General features: G+C 44.3%; 1 long non-coding RNA gene across 2 annotated transcripts in view; it reads left to right on the plus strand.

Annotated features, from left to right (window-relative positions):
- The window catches only part of LOC128097407 (uncharacterized), a 64544-nt gene that overhangs the window by 24517 nt on the left and 23659 nt on the right, over positions 1 to 16368 (plus strand). For both annotated transcript variants that reach the window (XR_008213855.1, XR_008213856.1), the window contains exon 2: positions 3001 to 3837. This is a non-coding gene — a long non-coding RNA (uncharacterized LOC128097407). The remainder of the gene's footprint in view (positions 1 to 3000; positions 3838 to 16368) is intronic.

The following is a 16368-nucleotide window of genomic DNA, read 5'->3' on the forward strand; positions in this document are numbered from 1 at the left end:
TGCAATTTGGCCTCTCTAGTCAATATGTCTTATGGGCTCCAAGGGATGCTAACATTGGAAGGGGGCAGGGCTATGGCTGTGTTGCCCGTAAGACAAGGCACAAGTGAGGACTGAACATGATCCTATTGCTTCCAGACCTCAGGGACAGCTAGGTGTGTCCTTCCTAGCAGGCTTTGTCCACTGAGTTCCGGAAATAGCAGAGTGTGGGATCCAGAGCTGAGCGTCCCAGCCAGCAGAGTTAACCGTCCCAGGTGCACATCTTTTTTTAATGGATTCAAACGGTTCTAAATACTTCAGCTTTGCGAGCTCACGCAGGCCGAGGTGAGGCGTGGAAAACCCATCATGGTTCAGCCACTGGAGACTTGCAGCGGTGGAATGAGACACTGGAACCTGCTGACAGGACCAGATGTGTGTGAAGTCTTTGGCCCTCTGGGGAGATCCATTTGGGGAAATCTGCCACCTACTTACTTGGTTACTGTTTGATCCATTAGTGTCCGTTAATCTGGTCCAATGGACTCACCTGCCTCCCTCAACAGAGAAAGCTGTGGTCTGTCTCCATTGATGTGTGGGGATCTGGGGACAGAGATACAGATCCAGGAAGTTCAGTTTGTTCCTAAAGAAAATACAAAGGAAGGCCAATACTGAAGCCACCTGGGCAAATCTGTGAAGAAACAAATTACTTCTAGTCTAGAGACTACTAAATTCCAACCATCACACCTATGTGTGCATTGGACACACTCAGACAAACCAGGTGCTCTCTGTTGAAGTCTGAAGCCATTGCCAGATCTCTGTGTGTGAATCACTTTATTTACTTATTTATTACAATAATTGATGTAAAACTTAAGTGTTGCCAGAGAAAGTGTGTAGGATCGTCAACTTCTCTTAACTTGACTTTCTTCGCAGTTTTGCTGGTGTCAGCTGGTTCCCACACAACCCCTTTTCTTTCCTCTTCAATGGCTAGCATGAGCTGTTTAAGTGGTTGCTCGAATTACACGTTTGTCGAATGCCAGGTGTTCCTCCACAGACTTGAATAGCTCATAACTCTGAGGGGAGGTGTGATCGTTCCCATCTTCTAGAAGAGGAAATTGAGGCTTAGAAAGTTCAATGGCTTTCCCTCCGTGCTGCGCAGCTGGGATTGAAATGCAGGGCCTTCTGACTGCAAACGAGGTCCTCCATGTCGTGGATACGCGGGTCCTGCTTGGGCTACCACTTTTGTATGGCTGCTGGGGGCTGAAGCCAAATTCAGCCTGTCACCAGCAAGCCATCGTCCGGTGAAAAAGAATATACTGAGCTCAATTCTGGATCCTGGTGCTTTTGATGCTTTTATTTTTCTCTTTCTAAAGTTTGGGTACTTGCTTAGTTATCAGCTACCTACCTACCTGCCTGTCTGTCTATCTACCTACCTACCTACCTGCCTACCTATCTATTATCTATCTATCTATCTATCTATCTATCTATCTATCTATCTTTCATCTCTGTCCATCCATTTAAACACATTTGGTTATTTAACAGGTGGTTTCAAAACATTGTTTTTGAGACAGGATCCACACATGCCGCCCAGGCTCGACCTGAACTTGCCTGCAATCCCCCTGCTGTGGCTTCCTCAGTGCTATATTATAGGTTATAGCACACATCCCCACATACAGCCTTCAAATGTTTTTGTTGTTTTGGTGATATATTCATGAGATAGAGATGCAAATGAGAAAGAAAACTTACATAAAGAAATGATGTTTAGACTTAATAATTGCTGAGGCTTTCCGTAATCCAACATAAACCTCATTTCTTTCCTTCCTTCTGATCCCTGCTCCCAGCCCCCAGCTTTCTGTGTGAAAATATGAAGCCATTGCCAAACCTCTGGCTGTGTGCAAATTGTTTTCTGTTTTAATTGAAGTCTCAGACACAAATATCAGCAATGAAATGCTTGGAGTTTTTTTTTTTTTCTCTTGTTTTTTATTCTGGTGTCAATGAAGTTCAGCTGGCTCTAGTTATAAGTGATCCAACAGTTTTATAAGCAATCATTTCCCCAGGCACAGTGGCAAATGAAATGCATTATGGGAAACTTGTGAACAATATAATTTTATCTCACTGTTGAGAGAAAGGGAAAAAAAGAGAGAGTCTTGGTCACTGCTGGGCATTTCCTTTAATGGTGCATTTTCTGAGTTCAGGGAACAGACTGAATGCCTCAAGTTGGGGCTCTCTGACTCCTTATGAATGGTGATAGAGTTATGTCCGCTACTTTGGAGGACTGACGCAGCAGCTCACGGGCAGATTGGTCGGGATAATGCCTCCTGAGAGTTTGTCCGTGGATATGCCAAATGATTTAATTGGCATGTTGGGTGATTTTTTTTTTAAAAAACATGTTAGTTTAGTATGTGTTAGAAAAGTATAATGAAAAAGTTATTAACAAATGAGTTAGTTTTTGAGGTATTATTAAACAATCCTACTGGAGGCAGTACACAGAAAAAAATGTATAAACAAAAGTGATAGTCCAAAAGCTAAATCAGCAACAAGGAGAAAGGGTATTTGTCCATGACGTAATATGGAATGCAGAATGCTTGTAGATGGACACCTGGCAATCCGCAGGTTTTCTCCCTTTAGAAGAGGCTCAGCTGGCTCAGTTCATCCTCAGGACTCCCTAACATGGTGCTGGAAACTGGGGCAGCCTTTCCCAACCAATCGTCCAACAAAGATGAGAGAGACGTCAAGAACTCTCAAGAAGATGTCAGCCCTGTGGTGGTGCTAGCCTGTTACTAAATCCAGCACTGCTCACCTCCAGCGTTGCTGTGATGTGTAAATTAGATTTTCTGCTAATCGAAGCTGGAGGCACTCCTGACACGTTTTTTTCAGATGTCTATCTGGCTCCATGACTGGTGTGGGCTGCTCTGAATCTTCACACTAGATTGTCCTACATCTATTATAGCCAGCAACTGTTTATTTTCTCTCTCTCTCTCTCTCTCTCTCTCTCTCTCTCTCTCTCTCTCTCTCTCTCTCTCTCCTAAGTAAGTTAAATAGAAAGGAGAGTCGGGACCATCTCCCCAGCTGCCACCTGTCTAGCCACACTGTCCCCTGAAGGCCCTTTCTTTTGAAAGGGAAGCAACCACTTCCATGAACCAGCCCTGGGGCAAAAAAGTCCACCTTCTCTCTCAAGAGCTCACAGACCCTCGTCTCCATTGGTCAAAGGAGGTCTGGACTTTCTTCATCTATCATGGGAGCCTTGCTTCCAAGGTTTGCTGAGGATACATCCTCCAGCTCATCAGCCCTGTTCATCTTTCTTTGAAAGAACTCAGTTACACGTGCTGCTGTGCAGAAGTCTGAACACTCAGGGGTTGGTTTTCTGCTTTCCACATTTAAGTGGGTTCCAGGGGTTGAACTCAGGGTGGGAGGCTTTCAAAGCAAGTGCCTTTACCCACTGAGCCATCTTCCAGCCAGAAATTTACTTATTAAATCCATAGTAACTCTGAGCTAAGACACCCTGAAGGGCACACACAGATGCACTCTTTCTCAAGGGACTGTTTTCTTTTGTTCTGTGTCCCTGCAAGTGACATTCGGAGGAGGGAGATGATACAACGGACTGATGCTGGTCGTCCTAAGAGCAAGATGGCATTCCTCCTCACTCCGAGAAAAGAAGAAAAGAAATTTTAAGATAAGCCCCTCCAGGGGCTTGCCACTGTCCCTGTGCCTGAGCTATGGAGAAAAGCCACCCAGGCAGAGTCAGCCCACCTATTTTATGATAGCCTACATTTACCTTGGAAAGCCCTCTGTGGCCCTCTCGGTGGAAAGTCTCCCGCCACGGAATCAAGACATGTTCAAGTCTTCATCTGGGGCATGCAAAAAACCGTAAGTATTTCTGCAGTTTCTGGCCTGGTAAACGTGTCGTGCAGTTTATTTCTCACAAAGTGACACTTAAAACACGTGATTCAGTTTAACAACAGACTTTGGCTTCTAGCTACTTGCTTGTGTGTGACTTCAGCAGGTTTGCTGGGGTTGGCTGTGGGTGTTTGTGAAGCGTGTTGGATGAATTAACAATGCTCGTGCACAGAGAATTAAGTGTTACCTTGCTTCTTTGCTGCTCCAGCGCTCTGTGTAAGTCCCAGTGGCAAACCTACTCTCCACAAACTGTTCCTAGCAGAATACTCTTCCTGGGCCACGTTCTAGAAAGAACTTAAAACAGATGAAGACTAAACACACATTTTGGCTTTTGACCCTCACTATTTTGTGGCATGGTTTCGAGCTCCTCTTTCCAAAACAGAAAGTTTTTCTGCAAGGAAATGCTTCCTTCTGAGAAGGGTGGTGGTGGCACATGCATTTAATCCCAGCCCTCGGGAGGCAGAAACAGGTAAATCGCTGGGAGTTCGAGGCCAGCCTGGTCTACAGAGTAAGTTAGAGGACAGCCAGGGCCACACAGAGAAACCCTGTCTCAAAAATTAAAAAAAAAAAAAATTCTTCCTTCTAGGTTGCCCAGGAGCATAAGGACCAAGTCCTGTTGGCTTCAGAGAAGACCTGTGTAGAATAGTACCATGCACTTATGAATCTGTTTTGTGAGAGCCTACCAGTTCTGCAGTAGATGGCCTCTTACTTGTGCATGTACATGGACTAAAATGGAACCAGTGGGTATTAAATTTCAAGAAAGAGAACAGCGAATTTGAGAGGGGAAAACGGTGCTTGGGCCGTGGAGGCAATGGGGAGGTAGGTTTAATCCAAGCACACTGTGCGTGTGAATTTTGGATAGAATACTTCCTTTGGGTCTGTGCTCCGCTTGGACACTGCAGCCTGGCTGTGGTTGGGTGGGCTGCAGATGGCCTCATTCTAGTTCTGTCTGTTCTCTACTGAGCGGGGACAAGTGGGAACGTGGTCAGTGCTGCTTAGAGTGCAAAACTAGGGGATGGGCTAGGTCTGGCCTCCCAGCCAGCTCTGCTGTTATGTGATAGTGTCTGGCAATTAGTTATTAGTCGCGCAGTAGTACCTGAATGCATTTTATGAACATAAAAGTGAAAGTGAGTTTGAGTCCCCTTGTCTGTCTTTCTCCAGGATTAATTCAGCCCCAGGGCCATTGTTACCATGTTGGCCTGGTCTGAGGACCTTCAGATACTATTTAAACCTCATGCTGTGTAGGTATTAGAGCGTATGAGATGTCACTCTGCAGTTCTTGGATTACTCTTCATTTTGTTTCTTGAGGCAGGGTGTCTTCTTGAACTTGGAGCTCCCTGATTCTGGCTAGTCTAATAGTACCTGGTTTGTTTTATGTTGCTGTGATAAAACATTGTCCAAAAGCAACTTGGGGTGGGGAGGGGGCTTATTTGGTTTACAGTCACACTCCATCATTGACTGCAGTCAGGGCAGGAACTCAAGGCAGGAACTGGAGGCACGAACTGAGGCAGATACCACAGAGAAATGCTGCTTCCTAAACTCATCACCTTGCATTCTCACATCATCCAGGACCACCTGCTCAGAAGTGGAACCACCTACTGTGGTCTGGGTCCTCCCACATCAATCATTAATAATAATAATAAAATGCCCCCACAGACTTGCCTGCAGGCCAATCTGAAGGAAGCATTTTTTTAAATTGATGTTCCTTCTTCCCAGATGACCTTAGCTTGTGTCAAGTTGACAAATATTAACCAGCACCTCTACCTAGCCAGCTTGTCCCAGGGATCCTCTGTCTCTGGCTCCCGAGTGCTGAGATTACAGGTGGCCACCATGCCTGCTGGACTTTTATGTGGGTTTTAGGGGTCTGAACTTCAGTCCTCACACTTGTAGTCCAAACACATTGGTCCGTCTCCCCAGCCTCTATTTATTAAAGCCGTTTAACTCTTATAATAATGATGGGGATGATCTGCCATTAGTGTTCATTTTAGGTTCTTCAAAACTGAAGCTGAAGTCAGACAACTGGATTTAACTGAAACAGCCTGATTCGGATGCCAAGCTCTTGCTAGCTAAGCATGCTTATTCATATGATTGTGTTCAGACCATAGCTAATTTGTTTACCTTCACGGTGCAATAATTTTAACCATTTCACTATGTTAGCATCTCTGGGTATTGTGGGGAAAATGATAAATTAATAATGGCTGTCCATGCAAACATTTGCACAGTTACAAGGCTTATTTTGTATGTAACAACAACAATAATCCAAATTCCTGTTTACTGAGTACCTTGCACATGTTAGGTATTGCTATAGCACATTGTTTGCATGCATCTATTATTCCATTTAAAACTCACAATCACACAGAGAAATAGATATTAGCCCTGTTGTGGAATATTAGTTGAAGATGTGTTGGATTTGTTTATGCTGTGGAACATTTGTTTAACGATGCAAAGATGTGTTCATTCTTTTATGTTGCATTTGTTTAACTCTGAAGCCGTGTCATTTTGCCTGTCTAAAACACCTGATGGTCTAATAAAGAGCTGAGCGTCCAATAGCGAGGCAGGAGAGGGATAGGCAGGACTTCCAGGCAGAGAGAATAAATAGGAGAAAAAGAGAAGAGCGGGGATGCCAGGGCCAGACACATCGCCATACATGGGATAAAAAGGAAGGGAAAGATATACAAAAAAGAGAAAAAAGCCTAGAGGCAAAAGGTAGATGGGGTAATTAATTAAGAAAAGCTGGCTAGAAATAAGTCAAGACCAGACATTCATAAGAAAGAATAAGTCTCTGTGTGATTATTTGGGAGCTGGGTGGTGGGTTTCCCATAGAGTAAAAAATTAAAACAAACAAACAAACAAGCAACCTAACTACATAGTCAGCTGACAATGTGAGTTTCCTAAGGCCATTCCACTAAAGGTGAGTGTTAGGTGTGGCCCAAGCCTACCTGCCCCACCATGCCTGGCCTCCCATAGTTGGACAAAGTGGGACACTTGGGGAAGAGGCTGTATGTATGCCTTGGAAAGGTCTCTTTCTCTTTCCTTTGTCTTTCTCTGTTGCTTGGCAATGGTGAGTGAGCAGCTTTGCTCTCCAATGTATCTCCCAGCATGATGCTCTCCCTCACCATAGTCTAACAACAGTGGAGCCAGCCAGCCAACCATTGTCCAAACCCTCTGAATCCAGGAGACAAAACACAGCTTTCTGTCTTTAAAGTGTTTCTGTTAGGTATTTCTGTCACAGTGACAAGAAACTGACTACCACAAAATCACATTCTGTCGGAAATGGGACCCACCAGGCACAAACCCTATGGTACACTAGTCCATGTGGCCCCAGGGTCCAGAGCTGACAATATAGAGTAGAATAACCCAGTGCAGCCTCATCATACCAGCCTAGGCGAGCCACGAATTGTAGGCATCTGTGTTGGCTAGTTTTATGTCATCTTGACACAAGCTAGAGTCATCTGAGAGGAGGGAGCCTTAATCGAGGAATTGCTTCCAGAAGACTGGGCTATAGTCAAGCATGTAGGACAATTTCTTAGTTAGTGGTTGATGTTGGAGGATTCAGCCCCTGGGTAGGCAGTCCTTCAAGCTATAAGAAAGCAGGCTGAGCAAGCCGTGAGGAGCAAGCCAGTGAGCAGCATTCTGCTATGGCCTCTTCATCAGCTCCTGCCTCTAGGTTCCCTCCTGGTTTGAGTTCCTTCCTTGGCTTCCTTAATGAACTGTGATTCAGGATACGTATGTCAAATAAATCCTTTTTCCTAAGTTGCTTTTGGTCATGGTATTTCATTCCAGCAGCAGTAACCCTAACAAAGACCCATTCAAGAACCAGATCTAGCCAGGCTCACTAACAAAGACCACATCCATTCAAGAACCAGATCTAGCCAGGCTCATGGACAGTTTTGTTAGTGTTTTCTGAATGAACTTCTTGATTCAGTCCTAAACTGTTTAGGCTTTTGTCTTCCATACCTTCTTTCTACTAGTCTCCAAATTTCTGGCTGACAGCTCTGATCAGCTTTCTCTGATCCTTCCTTGTGGTTTGGACAGCCTTCAATCAGTTGAGAAGCTGCTCTTGGTGGATAGCTTATCTTGGAATGATTTTGTTCTTCCTATGACTTTGTTGATGAAATAAAGGATCTAATGTGTGGTTGGGGAGAAACGGTTCAGTAGTTTAGAATGCCGCCACCTTATCTTTTAGAGGACTAGCATTTGGTTTCCAGCACCCACACGGGGTGCCTCACTGCTATCTGTAACCCCATTTCTAGAGCACCTGCACACATGTATATATGCACACATATGCATAAATAAAAATAAATATTTAAGAAGGAGTGTGGCTGAGAAGTATAGCTCAGGGCTTCTGCTACTGAAATGACTCTAGTCATTCCAGACTCCTTTACTGGAACATGGAGCATGCATTCAGAAGTCAAGTATCAAAGGTAGAGTTGTTTTGCGTTTGTCACAGGCAGGGAACAATTTGGAGATAAGTGGTTTGGATGTATAGATCCATTCCCAGGCTGGGTTATTTATGTTCAAATTCCTTAGTGTCTAATAACAAAGATGTCTCTTCCCTTTAGGAATGCCAGGAACAACACCCCCAGGGGACTCATGTATCACAACCAAAATTATAACAATTCAGAGCCTTCATATAGTTGGAAGTTTAGTTGTCATACCGACGTTAGAGCTAGGGTTTCCTTCACAGCCGAGTTCCTTTCCCTCTGTAGATGATGAAATGCTATTACAGGCAGACGCTGCAACTGCGAAGATGAACTCTGAGTTCTTGAGTCTTTAAAATGCTGTTTTTGATGATTAGGGTGGTTGAAAAGGAATGTGTCCAAAAGTTGTGACTCTGTCCTCACACCACAGATAAGGGAAGCTCTCATTCCTCATCAAAGGAGCTTCTCTTTGCAACAGGTGGAGACCATTATACAATGCCATGACTCATCAAAGTACAGGGAAGAACTGCTTCTGTGGTACCCAGGCCCAGTGGATACATCTACAATACAACTCCTGCGTCTAAGGCTCTGGAACATGGAGGAAGAAGGGGCAGAAGGATGTTATGAGCCAAAGGATCTTGGGATCTGCTGTGAGATTGTGACTCCAGAAATGACAGGATCACTTTGCCTATTCAACAATATGGCTGCATAAACAGGATGTGGACAAAGACTGCACCAATAGACATGCTAACATGGAAGGGGGAAATATTTTGCGGCCCCACACCTACACAAAGAAAGTACGGATAACTAGGAATGCTAAGATGGGGAGAGTGAGTAAGCCAGGGATTAGCCCTATGACTGGTTATCCAATACCAAGTGGTCAGTCCTGAAATCATATGCATATAAGCAACACCAAATGGATTCAGCAAGTTGTATTTATATATTCATGTATATATACGTGTGTAACAATAACAAAGAAAAGGAAGTCGTGAATTTATGAGAGGTGGAGGGCATGGAAGAGTTTGGAGGAATGAGAGGAAAAGAGGGAAATGATATAATTATATTTTAATTAAAAACCAAAACAAAAGTTGTAAAGCAAATGTTGAAAAGAGTCCTGGCTGTATCCAGATCAACTCAATTAGAATCTCTAGGGATCTCTTCATCAGCAATCTTGTGAAAGTTCCCTAGGGGATTTCAGTGTGCACTGAGCAGGCCACAGGTGTAGCGGGAATCCATCTTCTTAGCTCTTAGTATGGCAGGAGCCCAGAGCAGGGAGGTCTCCTACAGCTCAATCTTCATCCCCCTGGTTGCCAGGAAATATAATCATTTGCTATGTGAAATGGATTGGAAACACCTGGTGGATTATACTCAGTCCCTTCACTTATAGGAAATGTTATAGTCTGAGTGTGCCCCCTAAAACTCATGTGTTGGACATTTAATCTCCAATGCAGCGTTGAGGCCATTAGGGATGTGTTTAAAGTCATGAAGACTCCACACTCACTCGTGGATTAGTGAGACAACATAAAGGCCTTGGAAATGGGGACCATTCTCTCCTGCCCTCTCCTCCATCCACTGTGTGAGAAAGCAACAAGGAAGTCCTTGTTCTAATGCTTGTTTTTATTGTTAACTTGACACAATCTCAAACTGCCTGGAAGAGTTTCAGTAAGTGATTGTCTAGATCAAGTTGGCCTGTCTGCCTGGGGATTGTCTCAAGTTCATTGATGGATATGGGAAGATCCAGCCCACTGTGGGCAGTACCGTCTCTTGGGTCCAGGTCCTGGATTGTGTAAGTGTAGAGAGGAAGCTGAGTACAGATGAGGATGCAGGAATTCGTTTCTCTCTGCTCTTGACTGTTCTTGTGATGGGGCTAGCTGTTTACGTTTCTTCCTCCTGACTTCTCTGCCTTGATGGACTGTAGCCTGGGACTGAACTAAATGAGCCGTCTCTTCCCCAACTTGTTCTTTGTTAGGGTTCTTATCACAGTCACGGAGAAGGAAACTAGCACGCTTGCTGAACTTGGACTCTCAGCATCCAGAACTGTGAGAGCTAAAGCTCTGTCTTTATAAGTTAGCCGGCTTCAGGCATCCTGTCTGTTGTAACGGCACAAGATGAGCCAAGACAGAAATTCAGCCCTAGTGCCATGTGGTCAGTGCCGGTGTGGGTCACCTATGTAAGCTGGAAGCTTCTTCTAGAAGGCCCCATGTTCTCTGTCTTTCTCTGCCTCTGCCTCTCTGACTGTCTGTCTCTGTGCTGACCCTGCTTTACTTGCTACTGAATTTATTTATTCATATTATTTTGCCAGAGAGACTCGGGAAAACAAGGCTATAAAACTTTATTCAGTAGAAGAGAGTGGAGATGGTTGGGTTGACCCAGCTCTGTTCTGGCCCCTCTGGACTTAAAGACTTGCTTTCTTAGCCTGGAGTTCTCATTCCCAGGAGTGTCCTTGTGTGTTGGGATGCACATCCTCAGCCCCGTACTGGAATTCCCTCCCCTTCTCTTTGTACACTTGTTCCCACTCACTGGAGCCTGTTATAAATACTGTCTTCTTTGCACGCTCCACCATCAGAAACATATCTCTTGCATTTTTATGCTGCTGTAGCACTTTGCATCTTGTGCCTTAGTTTATTTATTCATTGATCAAAGCAGAATGGATATAGGTTTATTAAGAGAAAGTGAGAAAAACTCCAAATAGTGTGTATGTGGGCATTCTGTCTTCGCCAGTGCTCTATTACTATGAAGAGACACCATGACCAAGGCAACTCATATAAAGGAAATCATTTAATTGAGGGCTTGCTTACAGTTACAGAGGGCTAGTCCAATATTATCAGGGCAGGGGGTATGGTGCTGGAGAAGTAGCTGAGAGCTACATCCCGATCCACAGACAGCATGCAGAGAGAGACACTGGGATTGTGTGGGCTTTTGAAACCTCAAAGTTTAGTGACACACCTCCTCCAACAAGGCTACACCTTCTTATCCTCCCAACAGCCCACCAACTGGGACTAAGCATTCAAATCTAGGCGCTTATGGAGGCCATTCTCATTCAAACTGCCACAGGTGCCAAGGGAAGACCACCCTTAGTTTATTATTTAATTGAAAAACAAAAACTAGGGCCAGGCATGGTGGCACATGCCTTTAATCCCAGTATATGGACAAAGAAGTGGGAGGATCTCTGTGAACTGCAGGCCAGCCTGGTCTACATAGAGAGTTCCAGGCCAGCTAGGACTTCATAGTCATACCTTGTCTCAAACAACAATAACAGCAAAACAAAACAAAATAACAAAAATATAGAACAAAAACTGTGTGCATATGATATACAATGTGATGAATGACGTTTGTATGAAGTGTGTCATGGCTAAACTGAGCTCATTAACATGAGTGTTATGTCACACACGTTTCCATTCCTTGCATTTTCATTCTGTCTCTTAAAATGCCTATCTTTCTGTTGAGGGATGTAGTTTGAAGTAAGGTACTTGCTTTGTGTGCATAAAGCACCGTGTTTGATCCTCAGTAACACCAAAATAAAGTCTCCATTATGTTGTAGAGAAAACAGGTGTTTCTTGATTTTGGCCATTGTTGGTAGTCTATTAAGATCCACTTCTCCTTGAGGTAGAAACAATTTCCAAATGTTGCAAGAATAATTCGAGTCCCATATACTCTTCTAGAACGGCCCACTGAACCACAGAGAAGTGTCATTTATATTTCCTGTCTGTGAAACTGGGTGGGCCCTGTGGCTGCCTCTACAACTGAAATGTGAAGGGAGGGAAGTGGAGTTAGGTGGGGTGCACAGCACCCAGAATTTGGATTTGGAGCCAAGCCCTGGTCTGCCCAGTTAGAAGCGCAGTGGCTTTGAAGTCACCCTGCTAGAGTGACCATAGACCATCCAGAGGTAGAGGGAGCACCTGAGGGGCACAAGGACCCACACAGGCCCCTCTTCCAGCTGACACCAGGGCGGGCAGAGATGAGTTGGCCCTGTCCAAAGCTATACGAGTTTGTTGTGAGTTTCAGGCCACCAACCGTCTTTGCAGTTTGTAATGCTAATAAGTAAATAGGCTTTATTTTTCTTCCTAACCGAAACAATTTCAGTTTTGTTCAAGCAGCCTCCATCCTCTGGTCATCCAGGTGTCTGTTTGTTTATTTTAAGTGGAATTCTGTCTGCTGTCCATTGTTTATTTCCCGATTCAATTCAGACTCAAACGTAGATGGAGATGTTTGTTGTAGACATCATTCACTGATTGGTGCTGGGGACTGAACCAGAATCTTACACATCTTACACATGTTAGGCGAGCATTCTGCTACCAAGCCATGGCCCCAGCCTTTGTTTTACATTTCATTTTTGAGACAGAGTCTCACTAAGTTTCCCAGACTAGGCTTGAACTCATGCACAGGCAGGTCTTGAACTTGATCCTCCTGGCTCAACTTCTCGTGGCTGGGATTATAGTTCTGTTTTCTAGGCCCGGCTTGGTTCAGGACTGCTTAGTAAGTTCATCTTTTCTCTTCTGGGAATCAGCTGGAAGCCACTTCACTCTGCTTTTGGTTTTGCCACATGAAGACATTAAGGTCCCTATCTGTACCTATGTTGTCACCACCCAGAAATGATTCTTACACACGATGGACACGGGCCGGGAGTATTACAGCAGAATGGCACTGACCATAGTAGGAACAAAGGTCTTGTCTACTGTGGGGTCCCCAGGGTCCTAGGATTCTTCTAGATCATTTGTATCTCTAAGACAGAGCCTTTGTTCTCCAGTTCTTCAGTAGTGGTACCTGTCTTTCAGGTACCCACAAGGAGGAAGGGACAAGAAAAAGGTGAAGTAAATGCCCTGTTGTCTCTTGAGAAAAATTCTTAGAGGATGCCCAATACATTTCTGCTCACATCTTGTGGCACTTAGTGCAAGGGAGGCTGGGTAAAGTAACTCTTGGTGGCCAAATGCTCAGGCTGTAGCAAGCTGTATGGTGTGGGCTATCAGGAGACAATGGCTGTAGCAAGCTGTACGGTGTGGGCTATCAGGAGACATATGGCTCCGACACAGTGAGATGATGGATTCCTTCACCACTTAAAATCAGTTTATATTGGATCTTCTGTCCATGTGTAGCCCAAGAGATCCAGACTAAGTTCCCTCTGTAAACCACCTCACCTAGAACGCCTCCTTCCACCAGCCCTTTGTCATAGGAGTTCAAGTTCTGGAGATCTGGAATTAGCTGTTGAACACCTGTGTCCACTTTCCCTCCTTGTTTTACCTCTTCAGAGTGCCCAGCTATGACCAGGTCATGCATGTCTTAGTCAGAAATGGAAACAACTTTTGTGTCAAATGACAGCCTCATCGCAGAACTGGAAACTTTACACCCCTGCTCCCTGCCTTTTCAGCTTATTTGTCTGTTGTCTGGCGCATAGTACAATGCCTGGTACATGGTAGGGACTTGATTTATAATTGTTGAATGAGTGAGTGACTGGATGAATTTGGATAGAGTGATGCACGTAGCCTAGATAGCTATATTGAGGGATTCCATAATTTCATCTTGGCTGATCTGTGATCCATTATTGATGTCTGCTGGGTGTTCAGTATTGGAAATACAGGATTATTTGCTGTTCTGGTGATTGATAGAGAAAGCATCAGATGATGCTTTTCATTAAATATCCATTCTTACTTGTTTTGCACATCCTGTAAAGATATGTATTTCAGTCAGTCACCATCATGCCCCATAAAATTACATTTTCCACATTAAAAAAACTATGATAGTAATGTGTGTATCATAAGGATCAATCAGCGTTTGCCGAGTCTCCATTATGTCTCCCCAAATAGTGCACTTCTTTCTGTGGCAATCCATTAAATGCCCAGATACGTTTTAATTTAAAAATTTTACATACAGTTTCATGTACATTTAATTCAATTGCCACCTTTTAACTCAAAAAAGAGAAGCCTATCCACTCTACTATATTTTGTTGGTGCTGCTTAAATTAAGCAGTGGCAAATAGCCGGGGGACGATTTCAACCAACAGAAAGCCTGTGTGGAGGAGGTCTTGTTGTTTCTGAGGAAAATAACTCTAAGTATATACTATCATCTAGGGGAAATGACAGCAGCAGGAATGTCTGAGTAGTCATGGTGATAACGGGAAGCTAATGACAGCCATGTGTGCAGCGGGGTCCCCCGGTGGGAAAGGACATGGCTATTTTCGGTGGAATGTCTCATACCGAAGGGAAGGACTGGCTTCCACTAAGAATCTTTTAGATGCCACCATATGTAAGGAGGCAGGGTCACCCAGAGAGAGTGAACATGGGAGTGAACACGGTCGAAGTGCACTGAATGCATGTATGAAAATGTCCTAATGAAACCCATTGTTGTATACAACTAACACATGCTAATGAAACATTTGGAAATAGGAATTTAAGAAGAGCCAATGCCAAATTACTTTCTTTTTGTGAATCATGTTCCGTTTTTTTTTCTGAATTCTTTAGGTCACCAGGATCCCAGCTTTATCTGCCAACTCTGTAAACTCCAGATGGCTAGGTTTAATTCGTTTTTCACAAGTTGAATGGAAAATGGAGCAAAAGCATCCGTTCACGTCCGTCTCCCCTGCCATAGTGAACATCTTGGGCAAGCCCCTAAACCAATGCTGTCCTCCTCATTCACCCTTCCTTCGTGGAATTTTGTCTGTATTTGTTTTTTAAGGCAGACTCTCACTATATAGCCCAGGCTGATCAGAACATCAAACCTCCCTGTAACACGAAATGCTAAACAGTCTTATTAATAAAAGATCCAGAGCCAGATATTAGGGTGCAAGCTGAAAGATCAGAGAGGCAGAGAGTAAGCCACTAGTTTTTACCCCTATGAAATTCTTAGTCTCTACAGAGTAACTTCCTGTTTCCTCAGGCCTTATATACCTTTCTGCTTCCTGCCATTTTACTTCCTGGGATTAAAGGCATGTGTGCTTCCCAACCAAGTGTTGAGATTAAGGTGATGGGATTAAAGGTGTGTTCCACCAAGCCTGGCTCTGTTTCTAGTATGGCCTTAAATTCACAGAGATACGGATGGATATCTGTCTTTCAAGTGATAGGATTAAGGGTGTGTGCCATCACTGTCTGGCTTCTATGTGTAATCTAACAGCTGGCTCTGTCCTCTGATCCCCAGATAAGTTTTATTGGGGTGCACAATATATCACCACACACACCCCCTAACTCGACCTCCCAAGTTCTGGGATTATAGACATGCATCACACTTACCCACTCTTACTTAATTTTATCCTTTAAATACTAAATCTTCTGTGTGCATGAATAAATACATGATGTGTGTATGTATTTGTGAGTGTGGGCATGCACATGCCACAATGTGTGTGTTGTGTATGTGTGTTTGTGAGTGTGTGTGAGCATGCATATGCCACAGTGTGTGTGTTTTATATGTGTGAATGTGTGTGTGAGCATGCACATGCCACAGTGTATGTGTTGTGCATGTGTGTTTGTGAGTGTGTGTATGTGTGAGAGCATGCACATGCCACAGCATATGTGTTGTGTATGTGTGAGTAAGCACATCCCACAGTGTGTGTGTTTGTGAGTGTATGTGAGAGCATGCACCTGCCACAGTGTGTGTGTGTGTGTGTGTGTGTGTGTGTGTGTGTGTGTGTGTGTAGGCTAGAAGACAGTCTTGGCTATGGTCTGACAGGATCTTCTTGCTGCGTTGCGCCCCAGCCTGGCCGGCCCTGTGCTTCTGGGATTCTCTCGTCTTCTGTGCCTCCCACCTCATCACAGCACTGGGATTATAGGTACAGCTTGAGGGATTTGAACTCAGAGCCTCACACTGCTGTAGCAAATCCACTGGGCTATCTCCCAGCCCCTTCTGTCCCGTTCGTAAAGGAAAACACCATACAGGTTGCCTGCCTTTCATGTCCTAAGGGGGCCCTAGGGGTTGCAGGAAAACTAGAAAGAGACCCTTGTTTGAATTCTTAAAGAGAGAGCAGCTCAATTATTAATAGTGAAATCAAATGTAATTTGTGGTCTCTCCATTTCCATCCCTTTTCTTTCCTGTTGTATCTACCATTAGAAGTGTGTGTGTGCGTGTGTGTGTGTGTGTGTGTGTGTGTGTGCGT

Source organism: Peromyscus californicus, unplaced genomic scaffold (assembly GCF_007827085.1).
Source record: "Peromyscus californicus insignis strain IS unplaced genomic scaffold, ASM782708v3 Scaffold_5__1_contigs__length_169319896, whole genome shotgun sequence".
In the NCBI taxonomy this organism is placed as follows: domain Eukaryota; kingdom Metazoa; phylum Chordata; class Mammalia; order Rodentia; family Cricetidae; genus Peromyscus; species Peromyscus californicus.